Here is a 23,435-nt window from a genome sequence, read left to right on the forward strand (position 1 = left end):
ACAACACTACTGAGTTACAAAGTAACAGTCTGTACATATTAACCTCTACATAGTACTAACCCAGTGATTTTTTTTTCAGGCCAGTTTGGCAAAATATGCCAATGGCAAATAGTATGTTTTTTTTCCCAATTTAAAAGTTAAAAATTCCCAAAAGTAAATCAAAGCATTGTAAATACTGGAGGACGGATTGTCTTGAAATGTATTGATTCTGTCAGGTCCGAGATCAGCAATGTCCCTTTTCTGTTCAGAGCGTTAAACGAGTAAATGTCTTTTTCGGTTGTTTTTTTTACAACAGTGTAACCATTTCCTTGCCAAATTTCTATGTTCATTGTGAATTTAATGACTAAATATGAACAATGCAGACTATCATTATCAGACTGCACAGATGTGCATGTAGACACATACACACAATTACAAAACAATCATACATTTTGTAATAACTATTGGGCCAATATACATCAAACCATAATAACATAGGGAACAGAACTGAAACACATTTTTTAAGGTCACTAATTATAGCAGGGACGATCAGACTTTTAAGGAATACACATATAACAAATACATATAACTGATTACCGTGTTGCAAATTAAAATAGAACGTAATAGCCAAATCATTTGAGCATGAAATATTTTGATTTTGCTCTATAACTTTTACAGTTTTACCAAGAGCTAAGTAATACATACTGAATTCGGCAATATAATAGATTCCTTTCTCAATAAATTTCCAAGTATCATAAATCATTGGAAAAGTCTTTTACTTCTTTTGATTATCAAAAGCATCTATCAAAGTTATATTTTTCTATTTCACTTCTTTGTGGTGATTAAAAATAACAAATATCCGAGCTTTTACTTCCCCTAAATTCTTATTTTTTTAGGACAGCTAATTTATTTGTGAATTCCATTGATGTAAAATCTTCAATGAAAAATCCGTCTTCCAGCGATAACAACACTGTCTCGTATATAAAGCGTGCTTAGTTTATTGGTCAGCGGGCATATCGTCTGCTCGAGTTTATACTACACTAATCCCCTGCATTCAATTAAAGCGCGCAGTTAAACGTGGTGATTTCAGTTGTTTTATGTGCTGCCATTTGAGAACTATTTTTTTTTGGCAGAGTGTGAAATCTATGGTGGTTATCAAAAAATCCATTAAGCCGAAATTCGTATATGTATTATTGTGGTTCCACTGGACAGAATTGTCTTCGACAATCGGTCCAAAAATAAAAGAATTTTCTCTTTAGCTCACCTGTCACAAAGTGACAAGGTGAGCTTTTGTGATCGCGCAGCGTCCGTCGTCCGTCCGTCCGTGCGTCAGTCCGTAAACTTTTGCTTGTGACTACTCTAGAGGTCACATTTTTTGTGGGATCTTTATGAAAGTTGGTCAGAATGTTCATCTTGATGATATCTAGATCAAGTTCGAAACTGGGTCACGTGCCGTCAAAAACTAGGTCAGTAGGTCTAAAAATAGAAAAACCTTGTGACCTCTCTAGAGGCCATACTTTTCATGGGATCTTCATGAAAATTGGTCAGAACGTTCACCTTGATGATATCTAGTTCAATTGTGAAACTGGGTCACTTGCCATCAAAAACTAGGTCAGTAGGTCAAATAATAGAAAAACTTGTGACCTCTCTAAAAGCTGTATTTTTCATGGGATCTGTATGAAAATTGGTCTGAATGTTCATCTTGATGATGTCTAGGTCAAGTTCAAAACTGGTTCACGTGCTGTCAAAAACTAGGTCAGTAGGTATAAAAATAGAAAAACATTGTGACCTCTCTAGAGGCCATATATTTCATGAGATCTTCATGAAAATTAGTCAGAATGTTCACCTTGATGATATCTAGGTCAAGTTCGAAAGTGGGTCACGTGCCTTCAAAAACTAGGTCTGTAGGTCAAATAATAGAAAAACCTTGTGACCTCTCTAGAGGCCATATTTTTCATGGGATCTGTATTAAAGTTGGTCTGAATGTTCACCTTGATGATATCTAGATCAAGTTCGAAAGTGGGTCACGTTCCATCAAAAACTAGGTCAGTAGGTCAAATAATAGAAAAACCTTTTGACCTCTCTAAAGGTCATATTTTTCATGGGATCTGTATGAAAATTGGTCTGAATGTTCATCTTGATGATATCTATGTCAAATTCGAAACAGGGTCATGTGCGGTCAAAAACTAGGTCAGTAGGTCTAAAAATAGAAAAACCTTGTGACCTCTCTAGAGGCCATACTTGTGAATGGATCTCCATAAAAATTGGTCAGAATGTTCATCTTGATGACATCTAGGTCAAGTTCGAAAGTGGGTCACGTGCCATCAAAAAATAGGTCAGTAGGTCAAATAATGAAAAAACGTTGTGATATCTCTAGAGGCCATATTTTTCATGGGATCTGTATGAAAGTTGGTCTGAATGTTTATCTTGATGATATATAGGTCAAGTTTGAAACTAGGTCAACTGCTATCAAAAACTAGGTCAGTAGGTCTTGAAATAGAAAAACATTGTGACCTCTCTAGAGGCCATACCCTTGAATGGATCTTCATGAAAATTGGTCAGAATGTTCCCCTTGATGATATCTAGGTCAAGTTTGAAACTGGGTCACGTGCCTTAAAAAACTAGGTCAGTAGGTCAAATAATAAAAAAACCTTGTGACCTCTCTAGAGGCCATACTTTTCATGGGATCTGTATGAAAGTTGGTCTGAATGTTCATCTTGATGATATCTAGGTCAAGTTTGAAACTGGGTCAACTGTGATCAAAAACTAGGTCAGTAGGTCTAAAATTAGAAAAATCTTTTGACCTCTCTAGAGGCCATATTTTTCAATGGATCTTCATGAAAATTAGTGAGAATGTTCACGTTGATGCTATCTAGATAAAGTTCAGAACAGGGTCACGTGCCTTCAAAAACTAGGTCAATAGGTCAAATAATAGAAAAACCTTGTGACCTCTCTAGAGACCATATTTTTCAATGGATCTTCATGAAAATTGGTCAGAATTTTTATCTTGATAATATCTAGGTCAAGTTCAAAACTGGGTCACATGAGCTCAAAAACTAGGTCACTATGTCAAATAATATAAAAAACGACGTCATACTCAAAACTGGGTCATGTGGGAAGAGGTGAGCGATTCAGGACCATCATGGTCCTCTTGTTACTTTTTCAACCAAGACTGTACAGGTCTGTAAAACCTGATACATTTGAAACACAAGACTATATGCTGAACTAGTGAACTTACAGCCATTTTTTCTTCAATGTAGCATTTTAATAAAAAAAATATGACTTAACTGTTCCCAATTTAGATGTTTTACAACACATTTTCCCCAATAATAATTATTGTAAAGGCCCTAGTCCCATTCCCAATTCAGTGGAAACATAACAAGATTGTAGTTACTGTTGCTTGCCTTGCAATGTCTGCACATTTCTATGACAAAATTTTGATACTAGAGAGAGCTAGTTTCACTTTAGAATATGAAATAGTGACAACACATTATTTTTATGGAATTGTGGCAATGATATCACAAATGCAGAACATTCAGTTTTATAATAAACAAAATTCATTTTGTGACCGATGTGTGAGAGTACAGTTCATATTACTTTTTATGAAAGCAATTTAGACTTTTAAATATCTAGACTAAATATATTTTCTATTATTGCAGAATCAAATTACCAGTATGCTTTTATTTTGATGGAAGTTTATCATATTTTAGTCATTAAATGCTTGGTAATGCATTTATAATATAGTTTATATAGTTATATGATATCTGTGATTTCATTTATGTTTTATTTAATGAGGATGACTAAATTTACTGTTCTTTAACATTTTTAAAATTGCAGTAGATGATAACATAAAACTATCATCCAGTTGCTTGCCCTTTAGTATCCTGTCTTTAGCGAGCTTTATTCCTATGAATCTGTACTTAAATTTACATACAAGAGGAAAGATATATTGAAATTACAAAATTTTGTGTTTGTTTTGGAGATAGGAGATGATAATTGCAGGAAGTGAGTTTCTCCAATTGCCAGAGCAGTGGTGTCAGATTTATTCAGTCATCACAGCTGACATGCTCATCTACTATGTAATTTATCGGACAGGCAATTACAGAGTAGCATTGTTAAGTGCTGATCCATCCAGACCTTTCATTCAACAAACCAAATAACCAGAATAATTGAATTTCTCTATTTCATCTAATTTTGGAGATTAGTTAGCAAATGGTAATGAAGGGAACAGAAAGCATTGATATGATACATTTCCAGCTGTGGTATTTTGTACATTCCCATTGCTTTACAAACTTGCAGTTACTATTCTTTCACATTCTAAAAGTATCAAAATTGGTACTCCATAAAAAATCAGCAGTTGCAAAGTATATGTTAGGATTTACATCGAACCGACACATTTATTGGTCATATGGCGACTTTCCAGCTTTGATGGTGGAGGAAGACCCCAGCTGCCTCTCCGTGCATTTATTTCATCACGAGCAGGCACCTGGGTAGAACCACCGACCTTCCGTAAGCAAGCTGGATGGCTTCCTCTCATGAAGAATTCAATCCCCCAAGTGAAGCTCGAACTGGCATCGATGGGGGGCAAGTGATAACCACTCGGCCATGGAGGCCCCCTCAGTTGCAGAGTAACATAAAATAACAATTGCTACTTGTGTAGTCTGATATTGTAAACAAGAGATACAAATGCTTGCAATTCCATGTAATACCCCAGTCACAAATATGGCGCGGATAGCTACGTCTAGCCACGGATAGAAACGTAGTAATCTGTACCTGAGCCGTACGGATTGGTGCGGATTACTACTTTAAGGTACGGCTCAGGTACGAATCGATACGGATTACTACATTTCTTTCCGTGGCTAGCCGTAGCTATCCGAGCCTTATGTGTGACTGGGGTATAAGGTAACTTTTATAGGAAATCTCGACTAGAGACCACATTTTCTATCTCATTTTCAAATGTTTGTCATTATGAAATCTAGGTCAAGTTTAAAACTGGGTTATCTTCGGTCTTAAACTAGCTCACTATGTCAAATCATAGAAAAAAATTTTAACACACTGTTAGAGGCTACAATCTACTTGATCTTCATAAATCTTTGTTAGAATTTTTGTCACAAATTCAAAATTGCATTACAATACAAAAGGTGTTAACCTTGGAGTTATTTGGCCACATTTTCTACTTTGATCTTACATCTTCCTAAGAATGTTTGTCACTATGAAATCTAGTAGATTATCTAGGTCAAAAACTAGGTCAATAGGTCAAAACATCAGCCATGTTGTGCATCATGGCCTCTTGTTTTATCATTTTGCCAAGAAAAAGTAGAAAAAAAAAGTTTAAAAAGAAGAAATGCCTTAATATAGCTACATCACCACGGTTGCTAATGATATATGATATTACAGTAAGTTCTTTCAGACACAGGCTAATTTATGAGTAAATTAATAAGTTAAGTGCCATTACAGTATAAACAATAATTCAACTATTAGCATAACTGATAGAATAAAGGATATTCAGTCTGCATTCGGTGCCATAAAATACAATTATGACTGTATTGTCCCTGGAAACCTGGGCCTGTGTTTCATCTGTTGAGAAGCAAATTGAAATTTATATGATTTATATGAGGTTTTATTACTGTGATCATTGGAAAGTTACAGGAGCAATGTACTGGAAACACTGAATGGTGGTTTTATTGTCCAGACTCCATAAATGTTTAATTAAAAGCACAGTTCTTGTATTAAAATATGGAGGTTTGAGAGCATTAATACAGCTGCCATCTTTTGATCAGTTAACTGGAAGTAATCATTCTTTTAGAATCCTTCTTTTGGTATTGTAACTCTGGTCTCAGTGTCAAACAGAGGGTCATTAATGAGTAGAGAAAATCTATGATATCCATAGAGAAACATTTACTGCTGGATCACTTTAATGAATGCTGACAACTAACTGAAATTATGGATATTTTCAGTATGCTGAAGTAATTAAATAATTCTGCTTGTGTAGTGCTTTTACCAATAAGTAAATGACATTGAATAAACAATTTTGCAAGTCATCATAAATTATACACAACAAATGTAGTATGAAAAAAAGTCTATTATAACTTGGCAATGTTGATGTCATGTCACATAAAATATGGTGACATACTGATGCCATTCAAAGAGTGCTGCCATAATTTTGATCTACTACATGTATTTTATATACAAGATATTTCATAATATACACACACTCTTGAATTGATTATTAGGATGCAAAATAATTCTTTAGATGTCTTCACACTCCTGTAATCTCTCACCATGCTTCAATATTATTAAAACACAATAAAATTAATAATGATGTCATCTTAACCTACTTTTTGGTGCCATACATCCGACAAAAAATTGTGCTTTGCTATTTCATCAACTTTTTTACATAAAAGACATATTAGAATTGAAATAATACAAAGCATAACCATGTCTTGGTGTATTAACATACTCTTTAAAAGCGTCATACAGATCTAAAAAGCATCAGACAATGTGTTTAATCATTGATATCCCAGCTAATAAAGTCAAGTTTCTAGGAAAATCATTGTTGCATTTATATTTTCCAAGCATTGTAGAATTTCAGTCATGACAAATGAATTCTCTATCTTACAAGATCAAATGCAAATTGATGAATTGTGTGGAAGCTCTAACTCACAAGTTTGTTAAATTCTCACATTTTGCATTGATTTTACTGTCAGCTGTTATAAAAGAAAACGAATATCTGAGGGTTCATGTTACTGATAAATGTCTGACTTTATAAGATAAAAGCTCAAATTTTAACTGCACATAATTCAAATATTGTCACCCTTCACGGAAACTTACATTGTATTGCAACATTTTTCTAATTGCAGAATTATCACTCACTGGGTGTAAGAAAGAATATAACAATTGTGGTTTTGTGGTTCATAATGTTATACACAAAACATATGTAAAGTAATCTTTTTTCTCTCATTCTCAGGGAAACACTGAAGGTAGCCTTTTTCTTCCCGTCTGCTGTTCTTATTCTCAGGGAAACAGTGAAGGTAGTCTTTTTCTTCCCGTCTGCTGTTCTTATTCTCAGAGGGAAACAGTGAAGGTAGCCTTTTTCTTCCCATCTGCTGTTCTTATTCTCAGGGAAACACTGAAGGTAGCCTTTTTCTTCCCGTCTACTGTTCACATTCTCAGGGAAACAGTGAAGGTAGCCTTTTTCTTCCCATCTGCTGTTCACATTCTCAGGGAAACACTGAAGGTAGCCTTTTTTTTCCCGTCTGCTGTTCTTATTCTCAGGGAAACACTGGAGGTAGCCTTTTTCTTCCCGTCTACTGTTCACATTCTCAGGGAAACAGAGAAGGTAGCCTTTTTCTTCCCATCTACTGTTCTTATTCTCAGGGAAACAGAGAAGGTAGCCTTTTTCTTCCCGTCTCCTGTTCTTGTTCTCAGGGAAACAGAGAAGGTAGCCTTTTTCTTCCCGTCTCCTGTTCTTGTTCTCAGGGAAACAGAGAAGGTAGCCTTTTTCTTCCCATCTCCTGTTCACATTCTCAGGGAAACAGAGAAGGTAGCCTTTTTCTTCCCATCTCCTGTTCTTGTTCTCAGGGAAAAGAGAAGGTAGCCTTTTTCTTCCCTCTCTGTTCTTTTCTCAGGGAAACAGAGAGGTAGCCTTTTTCTTCCCATCTCTGTTCTTTTCTCAGGGAAACAGTGAGGTACTTTTTCTTTTATGTTTCATTCTCAGGGAAACAGTTAAGGAAACCTTTTTCTTCCCATCTACTGTTCTTATTCTCAGGGAAACAGTGGAGGTAAACTTTTTCTACTGTTTGTTTTCTTTCTCAGGGAAGCAATCAAGACCACCGTGCTACCTATGGACCATCTTCTGTACTTTATTTTCCTGTTCTAAGGGAAGTAACGAAGGCCATAGTGCTTCCTATGGACATTGCTTCAGCGTTTTGTTTTCCTTTTCTCAGGGAAGCCATCAAGATGACTGCTTCCTATGGACATTTTTCTGTACTTTGTTTTCCTGTTCTCAAAGAAGCAATGAAGACCAGTGTGCTTCCTATGGACCATCTTTTGCTGTTTGTTTTCCTGTTCTTAGGGAAGTAACCAAGACTACAGCACTTCCTATGGACATTTCTTCTGTACTTTGTTTCCTGTTCTCGGGGAAGCAATCAAGACTACAGTGCTTCCTGTGGACCATCTTGTGCATTTTGTTTTCCTGTTCTAGGGGAAGTAACCAAGACTACAGCGCTTCCTATGGACATTTCTTCTGTACTTTGTTTTCCTGTTCTCAGGGAAGTAACCAAGACCACAGTGCTTCCTGTAGACCATCTTGTGCATTTTGTTTTACTGTTCTAGGGGAAGTAACCAAGACTACAGCGCTTCCTATGGATATTTCTTCTGTACCTTGTTTTCCTGTTCTCAGAGAAGCAATCAAGACCACAGTGCTTCCTGTGGACCATCTTGTGCATTTTGTTTTCCTGTTCTAGGGGAAGTAACCAAGACTACAGCGCTTCCTATGGACATTTCTTCTGTACTTTGTTTTCCTGTTCTCAGGGAAGTAACCAAGACCACAGTGCTTCCTGTGGACCATCTTGTGCATTTTGTTTTCCTGTTCTAGGGGAAGTAACCAAGACTACAGCGCTTCCTATGGACATTTCTTCTATACTTTGTTTTCCTGTTCTCAGGGAAGCAATCAAGACCACAGTGCTTCCTATGGACAATTCTTCAGTACTTTGTTTTCCTGTTTTCAATGAAGTAACCACGACTACAGTGCTTCTTATGGACATTCTTCAGCATTTGTTTTCCTGTTCTCAGGGGAGCAGTGCTTCCTGATGGTCTTCTATTCTTGCTTTTCCTGTTCTGAGGAGAGCATTAAATTTCACAATGCTTCTGAAAGAGCTTCTTCTGCCTTTTCTTAAGAAAACAACACAGGTTACTGTGCTTGCTGAGGACCTCGAGTTTTACGTATTTTTTCTATTTTCCTCAGATAAGCAGCCAAGTTAATGATCCTTCAGAAGGACCTTCTCCTACCCTTTTACTGAAAGCGGTCCTGTAAATGCGGTTCCTGTGGATCATAATCTCCCCTTTAACTTTTCCCATTCTGAAGGTACAGTTACTCTACTTAATGAATACCTTATTCTAGTATTTACCTGTGTTTAGAAGATACAGTAATTCAGGAATACCACATTCTGGTATTTACCTCTGTTCTGATATACAGTTATTAACGAATACCACAGTCTGGTGTTTACCTCTGTTCTGAAGGTACACTAATTCATGAACACAACATTCTAGTATTTACTTTTCCTATCCTGAAGGTACAGTACTTCATGAGTGCCACATTATAGTATTTACTTTTCCTGTCCTAAAGGTACCGTACTTCATGAGTACCACATTCTAGTATTTACTTATCCTGTTCTGAAGGTACAGTAATTCAGAAGTACGACATTCTTGTATTTACTTTTCCTGTCCTTAAGGTACAGTTATTCAGGAATACGACATTCTGGTATTTACTTTTCCTGTCCTGAAGGTACCATACTTCATGATTGCCACATTCTAGTATTTACTTTTCCTGTCCTGGAGATACAGTAAATCACGAATACCACATTCTAGTATTTACATTTCCTGTCCTGATACAGTAAATCATGAGTGCTACATTCTAGTATTTACTTTTCCTGTCCTGGAGATACAGTAAATCATGAGTGCCACATTTTAGTATTTACTTTTCCTGTCCTGGAGATACAGTAAATCATGAATACCACATTCTAGTATTTACTTTTCCTGTCCTGGAGATACAGTAAATCACGAATACCACATTCTAGTATTTACTTTTCCTGTCCTAAATGTACAGTAAATCACGAATATCACATTCTAGTATTTACTTTTCCTGTCCTGGAGATACAGTAAATCACGAATACCACATTCTAGTATTTACTTTTCCTGTCCTAAAGGTACAGTTAATCACGAATACCACATTCTAGTATTTACTTTTCCTGTTTTAAAGGTACAGTTAATCACAAATACCACATTCTAGTATTTACTTTTCCTGTCCTGAAGGTACAGTAAATCACGAATACCACATTCTAATATTTACTTTTCCTGTCCTAAAGGTACAAATACCACATTCTAGTATTTACTTTTCCTGTCCTAAAGGTACAATAAATCATGAATACCACATTCTAGTATTTACTTTTCCTGTCCTAAAGGTACAATAAATCACAAACGAATACCACATTCTAGTATTTACTTTTCCTGTCCTAAAGGTACAATAAATCATGAATACCACATTCTAGTATTTACTTTTTCTGTCCTAAAGGTACAATAAATCAGAAACGAATACCACATTCAAGTATTTACTTTTCCTGTCCTAAAGGTACAATAAATCATGAATACCACATTCTAGTATTTACTTTTCCTGTCCTTAAGGTAGTGGTACAGTAATTCAGGAATGCAACATTCTGGTATTTACTTTTCCTGTCCTGAATGTGCCACATTCTAGTTCCAGAGAAGGGGACAATCATTCTTTTGTTGTTGAAAGCAAGCAGATTCACATTAGCTGCCACATTTAGTCATGGAGTCATGAATTAAAGTTAAGTTCAACTGCTCAAATTTCTGAAATGTTTATCTAATCTTGCTTTATTTGTGCCTAATTCAATTCTAGTTATCTGGTTGCTCTCTTCCTACTCCAAATTAGGTTTACTTATTAGATTTCAGCAGTTTAGGAGAGGTTTGCATGATATATAAAAACACTGAAGTTTAATCAACTAGTATGATTTGGGTAGAAAGTTTCATGACTGAACACTATTCACAATCCTGCAAGCTTGCTCTCTTCCGTCTTGTTTGTTCAGAAATTGGTTCAATTACATTTAATCAATACAAGTTTTTTCATTTGATTTCTTCCTTTTATGAAGTAGCACTCCTGTCAATTGAAGAAAAACAAGCTTTGACCCTTGCTTGAATTGATTGCATTTTAGCAAGATGGGCTCTTTCAGCATCAATGTTTCCTGACAGTTTGTGATTTATTGAACAATAGAAGCTGTATTTCCACTAGGGACATGAATTGTCTCTGTAATATTAGGATAGAGAGAAAACTAAGTTACCACAGAAACTAGCTTCATGCAAAGAGTACTGACTGGTCTTGAACTGTGTCTCTTGGCCTTGGATATTAAGAGACATGGAGTAGGCATAGACATTTTCTTACTGGCAAAAATATTAAAGCTTATGGCTATATGTTTTTTTGAACAAGAAAATACTTTTTTCTCCATTAAGCGTATTATTTTTTTGTGTAAGAAACAGCTTGAATTTCGGTTACGTAAAATAAGGAACAAAACAGTAAATAAAAAAGTTATATTAATATTATAACATGATCTTCATTTCATCTACTTGTGCTTGTTTTGTCCAGTATGATTGTGGCTTTGTCTTTCCCTTTAAGTAAAAACTTTCGAAAGCTATAAAATTTAATTGACACATCAGCATCTACTTAATACAATTTTTGTGTACCAAACGGAGGTAAAAAATGTAAAAAAAAATGTATTAATTTTAGTAACATTCAGAGAATAATTTTAAATGGAAGTTCATGACAGATATAGTTAATTTCTTAAGGTAGCCCAAGGCACAATGTACTTTACCAGACATGGTTTAAAGTTGATCAATGCTATTTTGGTTGCACAGAGGGCAAAACAGACCATTGTTTGAAATGCATTTAATCTGCAGTTTAAAGTTGTCATCAGCATGCTTTTTGAAACATATCCTGTCAAGAAAAAAATCTTAATAAAGTTAATTAAATAGAAAACTTTGAAAACAGAGGAACAGTTTTATTTTAAGTTAAATATGGTGACATTTATAGTACTATGAACTTGTATAAACCTAGATAGCTCACCCTGTGTAACTGGCAGTTACCAATTTCTGGATTTTTGAGATATTTACTGCCAACTGCAGCAATTTATCATTGTGTTTTATTGTATGCTTTGAGATCAGTATTAAAGTCACATAAAACATCCACTATATCAGGCATGTTGTTCCATTGTGAGACATTCAGACTTCTTTCTGATTATTCTAGCTTCACTATTCAACTGTCAGTGAGTATGACACTCAAAAATTTCTTATTGCTTTTGACTGTAGTTTGCCAAAGATTATACAATTGTCCCAAAAGAATAGAAAGAAATGAGACTGTCAAAGATAATGAACAAGCGGCTTTGGTTTGGAGTTCTAGACATTTTGTATAATTTGTCACTATCATCACTGACACTTGGAGACCACTATACTCACAAAGCATATTTAGCTAGACAAGGCATAGGTAACTGTTCCAATGACACTTGGAGATGATTGCACACACAAAGCATATTTAGCTAGTATAGGCATAGGTAACTGTTCCACTGACACTTGAAGACCATTGCACTCACAAAGCATATTTAGCTGGTCTAGGCATAGGTAACTGTTCCGCTGACACTTGAAGACCATTGCACTCACAAAGCATATTTAGCTGGTCTAGGCATAGGTAACTGTTCCGCTGACACTTGAAGACCATTGCACTCACAAAGCATATTTAGCTAGTCTAGGCATAGGTAACTGTTTTGCTGACACTTGATGACGATTGCACTAACAAAGCATATTTAGCTAGTCTAGGCATAGGTAACTGTTCCACTGACACTTGAAGATGACTGCACTCACAAAGCATATTTAGCTAGTCTAGGCATAGGTAACTGTTCCAATGACACTTGGAGATGATTGCACTCACAAAGCATATTTAGCTAGACTAGGCATAGGTAACTGTTCCAATGACACTTGGAGGTGATTGCACCCACAAAGCATATTTAGCTAGTCTAGGCATAGGTAACTGTTCCATTGACACTTGGAGATGATTGCACCCACAAAGTATATTTAGCTAGTCTAGGCATAGGTAACTGTTCCAATGACACTTGGAGATGATTGCACCCACAAAGCATATTTAGCTAGTCTAGGCATAGGTAACTGTTCCACTGACACTTGAATACCATTGCACTCACAAAGCATATTTAGCTAGTCTAGGCATAGGTAACTGTTCCACTGACACTTGAATACCATTGCACTCACAAAGCATATTTAGCTAGTCTAGGCATAGGTAACTGTTTTGCTGACACTTGAAGATTATTGTACCCACAAAGCATATTTAGTTGGTCTAGGCATAGGTAACTGTTCCACTGACACTTGAAGATGATTGTACCCACAAAACATATTTAGCTAGTATAGGCATAGGTAACTGTTCCACTGACACTTGAATACCATTGCACTCACAAAGCATATTTAGCTAGTCTAGGCATAGGTAACTGTTCTGCTGACACTTGAAGATGATTGCACTCACAAAGCATATTTAGCTAGTCTAGGCATAGGTAACTGTTCCAATGACACTTGGAGATGATTGCACCCACAAAGCATGTTTAGCTAGTCTGGGCATAGGTAACTGTTCCACTGACACTTGAATACCATTGCACTCACAAAGCATATTTAGCTAGTCTAGGCATAGGTAACTGTTCTGCTGACACTTGAAGATGATTGCACTCACAAAGCATATTTAGCTAGTCTAGGCATAGGTAACTGTTTCACTGACACTTGAAGATGATTGTACCCACAAAGCATATTTAGCTAGTCTAGGCATAGGTAACTGTTCCACTGACACTTGAATACCATTGCACTCACAAAGCATATTTAGCTAGTCTAGGCATAGGTAACTGTTCTGCTGACTCTTGAAGATGATTGCACTCACAAAGCATATTTAGCTAGTCTAGGCATAGGTAACTGTTCCACTGACACTTGAAGATGATTGTACCCACAAAGCATATTTAGCTAGTCTAGGCATAGGTAACTGTTCCACTGACACTTGAAGATGACTGCACTCACAAAGCATATTTAGCTAGTCTAGGCATAGGTAACTGTTCCACTGACACTTGAAGTTGACTGCACTCACAAAGCATATTTAGCTAGTCTAGGCATAGGTAACTGTTCCGCTGACTCTTGAAGATGATTGCACTCACAAAGCATATTTAGCTAGTCTAGGCATAGGTAACTGTTCCACTGACACTTGAAGATGATTGTACCCACAAAGCATATTTAGCTAGTCTAGGCATAGGTAACTGTTCCACTGACACTTGAAGATGATTGTACCCACAAAGCATATTTAGCTAGTCTAGGCATAGGTAACTGTTCCACTGACACTTGAAGTTGACTGCACTCAGGAAGCATATTTAGCTAGTCTAGGCACAGGTAACTGTTCCACTGACACTTGAAGATGATTGTACCCACAAAGCATATTTAGCTAGTCTAGGCACAGGTAACTGTTCCACTGACACTTGAAGATGACTGCACTCACAAAGCATATTTAGCTAGTCTAGGCACAGGTAACTGTTCCACTGACACTTGAAGATGACTGCACTCAGGAAGCATGGTTAATATCTTCTTTTTGTTCACTTGAACTATTACACATACATTTTGTACATTGTTCAACTAGATGGCAACTGGTGTAAATATGTTAACAAAATATTGAACTAAATACAGAGACAGAATACAAACTGAGAGACTTGATGGCAGAAAATTTATAACAGTGTGGTTTTACTATATTATAGTACCATACTATGATATAGGTACTAGCAAAACTGTGAGACATTGATAGCAAAACCCACTGACACATTAGTGGTGGGGTTTTTACTGTAAAATGCCAAAGTAATGATATTACTGAGTCATTGATAGAACATGTTAAGGTCTTCAGTCACAGATAAGAGGATTAATCAAGTTGTAGAAACACTACAGTTTGATATCTCAAGCTGAAAATTGGATATTTATCCTTATTTGGATTCCTGATTGGTATTATCTTCAACGAATAAGATAAATTTGGTGACTAATAAAAGCAGATTGTTGTTGTTCAATTTTTACTGTTTAGGAGAAAGTTGCTGGTGCAAGATCTTATTGAATGTACATAAAATTATAACGTAAGACAAACAGAGGTTTGTATTTGTACAGCTTTGTAATACAGTATGAATGAAGAATTTAAATGTAGTTAGGATGAGTGTTTTTGTCTAATTGCTTTTTTTATCTAAGTGTTTCATCTAAGCCATTTAACAGATAGTGCTATTTCTGCATTATATCATTTATTGAATAATGTGCAACATGCATAAAACAAATTTGTTGACTGTCAGCAATACTCATTTTCATGCCAAGGGGCCTCCGTGGCCGAGTGGTTAGAGTCGTTGACTTCAAACCATTTGCCCCTCATCGATGTAGGTTCGAAACCTCTTTGGGGCGTAGAATTCTTCACGTGAGGAAGCCATCCAGCTGGCTTACGGAAGGTCGGTGATTCTACCCAGGTGCCCGCTCGTGATGGAATTGTGCACGGAGGGGCACCTGGGGTCTTCCTCCACCATTAAAGCTGGAAAGTCGCCATATGACCTAAAATTGTGTCGGTGCGACGTTAAACCCAACAAAATAAATAAATAAATCATTTTCATGCCAGTGAAGCACTAAAGCTACATTTTGTAGCCCACCTAAAGCCAGATGATGGTTATAAGGGCTACAGGTTATTGTATTTTCGTTAATTGAGAATACAGTTACCAATTTTGCATTGTATCATTGGTCAGTCAAATTGTTTAAAAAGTTTGATTGGTTTACTTTTTCATTTTTGTCTGTAATAGTCCTCACTAAGTCTGGCGAGAGTGAACACCGTAGTCCAGTAGTAGCAGTGTCTGGCTTCAAAATCAGAAGTTGTCAGTTTGATCTCCTGCACCTCTAACTGAAATAACTTACACTGGGGTAAGAAATCAGTGTATGTGTGCTTCAAACCTAGCTTGCTAAAGAATCAGGGATGCTTTTGGAATTGGAGCATCCTCTGTTATCTCATGCACTAATTACTTACAGTCAAACCATATAGGTTTTCAGTGGTGACATGAATAAGCTTACTCTTGTATACACCCACTTTAAAAACTACTTAGCAGATGTTGAATAATTAGTTATTCTTAGGAACATAATTATGTATAAACTTCTAAGAGTTCATTGAAATAATTCCTTTATGAACACTGGGTAAAGATGTAAACTCCCAGGATTTCATTAAAATGACATCTCTATGATCAGAGAGTAAATATGTAGACTCCCAGGATTTAATTATGAACAGATAGTAAAGATGTAGACTCCCAGGATTTCATTGGAATGACAGTGGAAAGATGTAAACTCCTAGGATTTTATTGAAATGACATTCTATGAACAGAGAGTAAAGATATAGACTCCCAGGATTTCATTGAAATGACATCTCTATGATCAAAGAGTAAAGGTGTAGAATCCCAGGATTTCATAGAGTAAAGGTGTAGAATCCCAGAATTTCATTGAAATGACATCTCTATGAACAGAAAGTAAAGATGTAGACTCCCAGGATTTCATTGAAATGACATCTCTGTGATCAAAGAGTAAAGGTGTAGAATCCCAGGATTTCATTGAAATGACATCTCTATGAACAGAAAGTAAAGATGTTGACTACCAGGATTTCATTGTAATGACATCTCTATGATCAAAGAGTAAAGATGTTTAATCCAAGGATTTCATTAAAAAGACATCTCTATGAACAGAGAGTAAAGATGTAAACTTCAAGGATTTCATTGAAATGACATCTCTGACAACATTGAGTAAAAATGTAGACTCCCAGGATTTCATTGAAATGACATCTCTGTGATCAGAGAGTAAAGATAGAGACTCCCAGGATTTCATTGAAATGACATCCCTATGAATACAAAGTAAATATGTAGACTTCAAGGATTTCATTGAAATATTTATGACATCTCTATGAACAGAGAGTAAAGATGTAGACTCCCAGGATTTCATTGAAATGACATCTCTATGAACAGAGAGTAAAGATATAGACTCCCAGGATTTCATTGAAATGACAGCTCTGTGATCAAAGAGTAAAGATGTAAACTTCAATGATTTCATTGAAATGACATCTCTATGATCAAAGAGTAAAGGTGTAGAATCCCAGGATTTCATTGAAATGACATCACTATGAACAGAGAGTAAAGATGTAGACTTCAAGGATGTCATTGAAATGACATCTCTGACAACATTGAGTAAAGATGTAGACTCCCATGATTTCATTGAAATGACATCTCTGTGATCAAAGAGTAAATGTGTAGAATCCCAGGATTTCATTGAAATGACATCTCTATGATCAGCGAGTACAGGTGTAGAATCCCAGGATTTCATTGAATGACATCTCTATGATCAGACAGTAAAGATTTAGATTCCCAGGATTTCACTGTAATGACATCTCTATGAACAGAAAGTAAAGATGTAAACTCCTAGGAATTCATTGAAATGACATCTCTATGAACAGAGAGTAAAGATATAGACTCCCAGGATTTCATTGTAATGACATCTCTATGATCAAAGAGTAAAGATGTAAACTCCTAGGATTTCATTGAAATGACATCTCTATGAACAGAGAGTAAAGATGTAGACTCCCAGGATTTCATTGAAATGACAGCTCTATGAACAGAAAGTAAAGATGTAAACTCCTAGGATTTCATTGAAATGACATCTCTATGAGCAGAGGGTAAAGATATAGACTCCCAGGATTTCATTGTAATGACATCTCTATGATCAAAGAGTAAAGATGTAGAATCGCAGGATTTCATAGAGTAAAGGTGTAGAATCCCAGAATTTCATTGAAATGACATCTCTATGAACAGAAAGTAAAGATGTAGACTCCCAGGATTTCATTGAAATGACATCTCTATGAACAGAGAGTAAAGATGTAGACTTCCAGGATTTCATTGAAATGACAGCTCTATGAACAGAAAGTAAAGATGTAAACTTCTAGGATTTCATTGAAATGACATCTCTATGAACAGAGAGTAAAGATATAGACTCCCAGGATTTCATTGAAATGACATCTCTATGAACAGAGATTAAAGGTGTAAACTCCTAGGATTTCATTGAAATCATTTAGAGAGTAAAGAAGTTTAATTGTTGTCATTTCGTAAATTGTTGAATTATATAAATTGTTTGAACATGTGTTGTAGCTCACTTCACTCTGAGCCATCACATTTAGCTTAAATGTAGAGTATTGTAATCACCCTGTGTCTGTCATCGCATCTTTCATCTTCCGTTGTACTCAAAATTGGCACAATTTTACTGTTACATTTAGGAGATTACTGTATTAGACAATCTTTTTAGAAAATTCTTCAAAGATTACCCTCATAAATCTTGGACAAGGTTAAATGGGTCATTTGGGGGCAAAAATTAGTCACTGGGTCATTGAATAGGAAATCCTTGTAAATATTTAGAGGCAACATTTTCTGCCTCTTTTAAAAGAAACTTTCACAGAATGTTTGTCTTGATGAATGAAAGTTCAAAACTGAGTTACCTAAGGTCAAAAACTATGTCACTAGGTCAAGTCAAAGGAAAACCTTTTTAACACATTTTCTGTTTGACCTTCATGTAAACTGTCAGAAGTTAGTTTTCTTGAAATCTGCAATGTTTTGAATTACAAGCAAAATAGGCTTTGTCAGAATTTTGTATCAGTGAACTCTAGTTCAATTTAAAATGATTGCTTAGATAAAAACTAGGTACAAGAGCAAATCATAAAAAACCTTTTTTAACATTCTAGAGGCCAAATTTTTAACTTTATCATCATAAAATGTTTGTCAGAATGTTTGTATCTATGAAATCTAGTTCATGTTCAAAATTGGGTCAAAAACTAGGACATTGGTTCAATATAGCAAACCTTGTTAATACTCAGAGGCCACTTTCCGTCTGTAAAGAAGGGGCTATCCTATGCCCAGGCATGTGTGACGTGAATTAGGCTCACAAAGTTAAAGTTGTACCCCCAAATATTTTCAAAGTCCCATTGGATATTGCTTTCATATTTTGCATACTTGTTTACCATCATGACCCCAGTCTGTAAAAAGGAGGAGGCAACTCTATCAAGCATTTTGACTGAATTATGGCCCCTTTTCGACTTAGAATAAATGTTTACCACCACAAATATTTTCAAAGTCCATTGAGATATTGCTTTCATATTTTGCATACTTGTTAACCATCATGACCCCAGTCTGTAAAAAGGAGGAGGCAACTCTATCAAGCATTTTGACTGAATTATGGCCCCTTTTCGACTAAGAATATGCTTATCGTAATGTTAAAGTTTTACTCACAGCTTATATTATACTATCAAGCACTGAGAATATTCGAGCGCGCTGTCAGCTGACAGCTCTTGTTCTACTTGGCCTTCAGAACTTTTTGTCAGAATGTTTGTCTCTATGAAATTTAGACAATGTTCAGAACTGGACTATCTGGGTGAAAAGCTAGGTCACTAGATCAAATCATTGAAAGACATTGTTAAAACACTAAAGGCCGCATTTGCTACCTAATCTTCATGAGACTTGGTTAGAATGTTTGGTTTTAGTCTGTTTAAAATCTTGGATACATTTCTTACTAGGTCACTTGGAAATAAACTAGGTTATTAGGTCAAATCATTGAAAAGCTTTGTTAATACTGTAGAGGCCACTTTTTCAACTTTACCATCATAAATCTTTGTCAGAGTGTTTGTCTGTATTGAATCTAGGTCAAGTTCAAAAGTGAGGTCAAAAACTGTGTCACTAGGTCAATTCATTTAAAAACTTAGTTAATGATTTACCCAGTTACATTAAACATGTTCAAAATGTTTGTCTCTAAGAAATCTAGGCCAAATTAGATACAGTAGGTTATCTTGGGTAAGAACCAGGTTTGATGAGGGGTACAGGGCCTTCTTGGCCCTCTTGCTATCTTGTAGGGTATATCTTATTTTAATCCAAATGCCACTAGAATAGAAGAAATAGCTAGAAATGCAATTAACAGGACATTTGTTTTTATGTCTCCCACCACACAGTGGTGTGGGAGACATATTGATTTACTCCAGTCTGTCTGTCTGTCTGTCACAAAGCTTGTCCGCACTCTTAGTCGAACATTTCTCATCCGATCTTCACAAAACTTCAACAAAATGTGTCTGCCAATAAGTGCTTGGCCAAGTTCGAAAACTAGCCAAATCGGCCTAGGCACTTTGGAATTATGGCCCTTGAATTACCAAAAACACTCAGATTTCTTGCGCAGTTTTGCCCCCAAACTGGCGCCTATACTATTAGTAGTATAGGCGTCCTTTTGGTGTCAAGAAAGCGCATGCACATGTTGATTAAGTAAACAGTATATAAAGACTGACTTACTATTTAGATGATTAGGCAGTTGTGGGATAAATGTTCTTTTCTCAAAAGCATCTCTAGTATTAAACTTGTTTTGAAGAATTTTGATATGAAAAGTTTCATTTGCCTTTCTTTAAAGGTGGTTAATCAGACTTACGACAACTACTGGATTGTTCAAAACTTGAACAACTGACTCTGTTCACCAAGTTCTTAATACATGTTACATTTTCTTGTAAATAGTTTTATGCCCCCCTTCGAAGAAGGAGGGGTGTATTGTTTTGCAGATGTTGGTCGGTCGGTCGGTCTATATGTAGACCAATCCGTTTCCGGATGATAACTCAAGAACGCTTGGGCCTAGAATCATGAAAGTTAATAGGGAGGTTAGTCATCACCAGCAGATGACCCCTATTGATTTTGAGATCTGTATGTCAAAGGTCAAGGTCACGGTGACCCTGATTAGTAAAATGGTTTCAGGATGATAACTTAAGAACTCTTTGGCTTAGGATCATGATTGTTGATAGGGAGGTTGGTCATGACCAGCAGATAACCCCTATCAATTTTGAGGTCAGTATGTCAAAGGTCAAGGTCACAGTGACCAGGAACAGTAAAATGGTTTCCGGGCAATAACTCAAGAACGCTTAGGCCTAGTGTCAAGAAAATTGATAGTGAGGTTGGTCATGACCAGTAGGTGACCCCTATTAATTTTGAGGTCATTAGGTCAAAGGTCAAGGTCACATTTGCCAGGAACAGTTAAATGGTTTCTGATCTTCTTGTCCAAAACCACAGGCTTTGATAGTTGGTATGTAGCAAAGTCTAGTGGTCCTCTACCAAGATTGTTAAGATTATTTCCCTGGGGTCAAATATGGCCCCACCCCGGGGGTTACATGGTTTATATAGACTTATATAGGAAAAAACTTTGAAAAACCTCTTGTCCAAAACCACAGGTCCTAGGGCTTTGATATTTTGTATATGACATCATCTAGTGATCCTCTACAAAGATTGTCCAAATTATTCCCCTAGGATCAAATATGGCCCCGCCCTGGGCGTCACATGGTTTACATAGACTTATATAGGGAAAAACTTTGAAAATCTTCTTGTCCAAACCACAAAGACTAGGGCTTTGATATTTGTAATGTAGCATCATCTAGTGGTTCTCTACCAAGTTTGTTCAAATTATCCCTCTAGGGTCAAATATGGCCCCACCCCTAGGGTTACATGTATATATAGACCTATATAGGGAAAAACTAAGAATCTTCATGTCTATAATCTACATCATTCAAATTTAGACCACATGTATTTTTTAGCTCACCTGTCACAAAGTGACAAGGTGAGCTTTTGTGATCGCGCGGTGTCCGTCGTCCGTCCGTCCGTGCGTCCGTCCGTAAACTTTTGCTTGTAACCACTCTAGAGGTCACATTTTTCATGGGATCTTTATGAAAGTTGGTCAGAATGTTTATCTTGATGATATCTAGGTCAAGTTCGAAACTGGGTCACGTGCCGTCAAAAACTAGGTCAGTAGGTCTAAAAATAGAAAAACCTTGTGACCTCTCTAGAGGCCATATATTTCACAAGATCTTCATGAAAATTGGTCAGAATGTTCATCTTGATGATATCTAGGTCAAGTTCGAAACTGGGTCACGTGCCATCAAAAACTAGGTCAGTAGGTCTAAAAATAGAAAAACCTTGTGACCTCTCTAGAGGCCATATATTTCACAAGATCTTCATGAAAATTGGTCAGAACGTTTACCTTGATGATATCTAGGTCAAGTTTGAAACTGGGTCACGTGCCTTCAAAAACTAGGTCAGTAGGTCAAATAATAGAAAAACCTTGTGACCTCTCTAGAGGCCATATTTTTCATGGGATCTGTATGAAAGTTGGTCAGAATGTTCATCTTGATGATATCTAGGTCAAATTCGAAACTGGGTCACGTGCGGTCAAAAACTAGGTCAGTAGGTCTAAAAATAGAAAAACCTTGTGACCTCTCTAGAGGCCATATATTTCATGAGATCTTCATGAAAATTGGTCAGAATGTTCAGCTTGATAATATATAGGTCAAGTTCGAAACTGGGTCACGTGCCTTCAAAAACTAGGTCAGTAGGTCAAATAATAGAAAAACCTTGTGACCTCTCTAGAGGCCATATTTTTCATGGGATCTGTATGAAAGTTGGTCTGAATGATCATCTTGATGATATCTAGGTCAGGTTCGAAACTGGATAACGTGCCTTCAAAAACTAGGTCAGTAGGTCATATAATAGAAAAACCTTGTGACCTCTCTAAAGGCCATATTTTTCATGTTATCTGTATGAAAATTGGTCAGAATGTTCATCTTGATGATATCTAGGTCAAGTTCGAAACTGGGTCAACTGTGGTCAAAAACTAGGTCAGTAGGTCTAAAAATAGAAAAACCTTGTGACCTCTCTAGAGGCCATACTTGTGAATGGATCTTCATGAAAATTGGTCAGAATGTTCACCTTGATGATATCTAGGTTAAGTTTGAAACTGGGTCATGTGCCTTAAAAAACTAGGTCAGTAGTTCAAATAATAAAAAAAACCTTGTGACCTCTCTAGAGGCCATACTTTTCATGGGATCTGTATGAAAGTTGGTCTGAATGTTCATCTTGATGATATCTAGGTCAAGTTTGAAACTGGGTCACGTGCGGTCAAAAACTAGGTCAGTAGGTCTAAAATTATGAAAATCTTTCGACCTCTCTAGAGGCCATATTTTTCAATGGATCTTCATGAAAATTGATCTGAATGTTCACCTTGATGATATCTAGGTCAATTTCGAAACCGGGTCACGTGCGGTCAAAAACTAGGCCAGTAGGTATAAAAATAGGAAAACCTTGTGACCTCTCTAGAGGCCATATTTTTCATGAGATCTTCATGAAAATTAGTGAGAATATTCACCTTGATGATATCTAGATAAAGTTCAAAACAGGGTCACGTACCTTCGAAAACTAGGTCAATAGGTCAAATAATAGAAAAACCTTGTTACCTCTCTAGAGACCATATTTTTCAATGAATCTTCATGAAAATTGGTCAGAATTTTTATCTTGATAATACCTAGGTCAAATTCAAAACTAGGTCACTATGTCAAATAATAGAAAAAACGACGTCATACTCAAAACTGGGTCATGTGGGAAGAGGTGAGCGATTCAGGACCATCATGGTCCTCTTGTTTTGAGTGACAAGATGAACCTTGACATGAGTTGACCTTGATCTTGACTTAGTGATCTACTTTCACATTTCTGTAGCTACAGCCTTCAAATTTGGACCACATGCATAGGTTTGTGTAC

General features: G+C 36.3%; 1 protein-coding gene across 1 annotated transcript in view; it reads left to right on the forward strand.

Moving 5' to 3' along the window:
- The window catches only part of LOC123524488 (pikachurin-like), a 120,843-nt gene that overhangs the window by 7,324 nt on the left and 90,084 nt on the right, over positions 1 to 23,435 (forward strand). The window lies entirely within an intron of this gene.

This window comes from Mercenaria mercenaria, chromosome 3 (assembly GCF_021730395.1).
Source record: "Mercenaria mercenaria strain notata chromosome 3, MADL_Memer_1, whole genome shotgun sequence".
In the NCBI taxonomy this organism is placed as follows: Eukaryota; Metazoa; Mollusca; class Bivalvia; order Venerida; family Veneridae; genus Mercenaria; species Mercenaria mercenaria.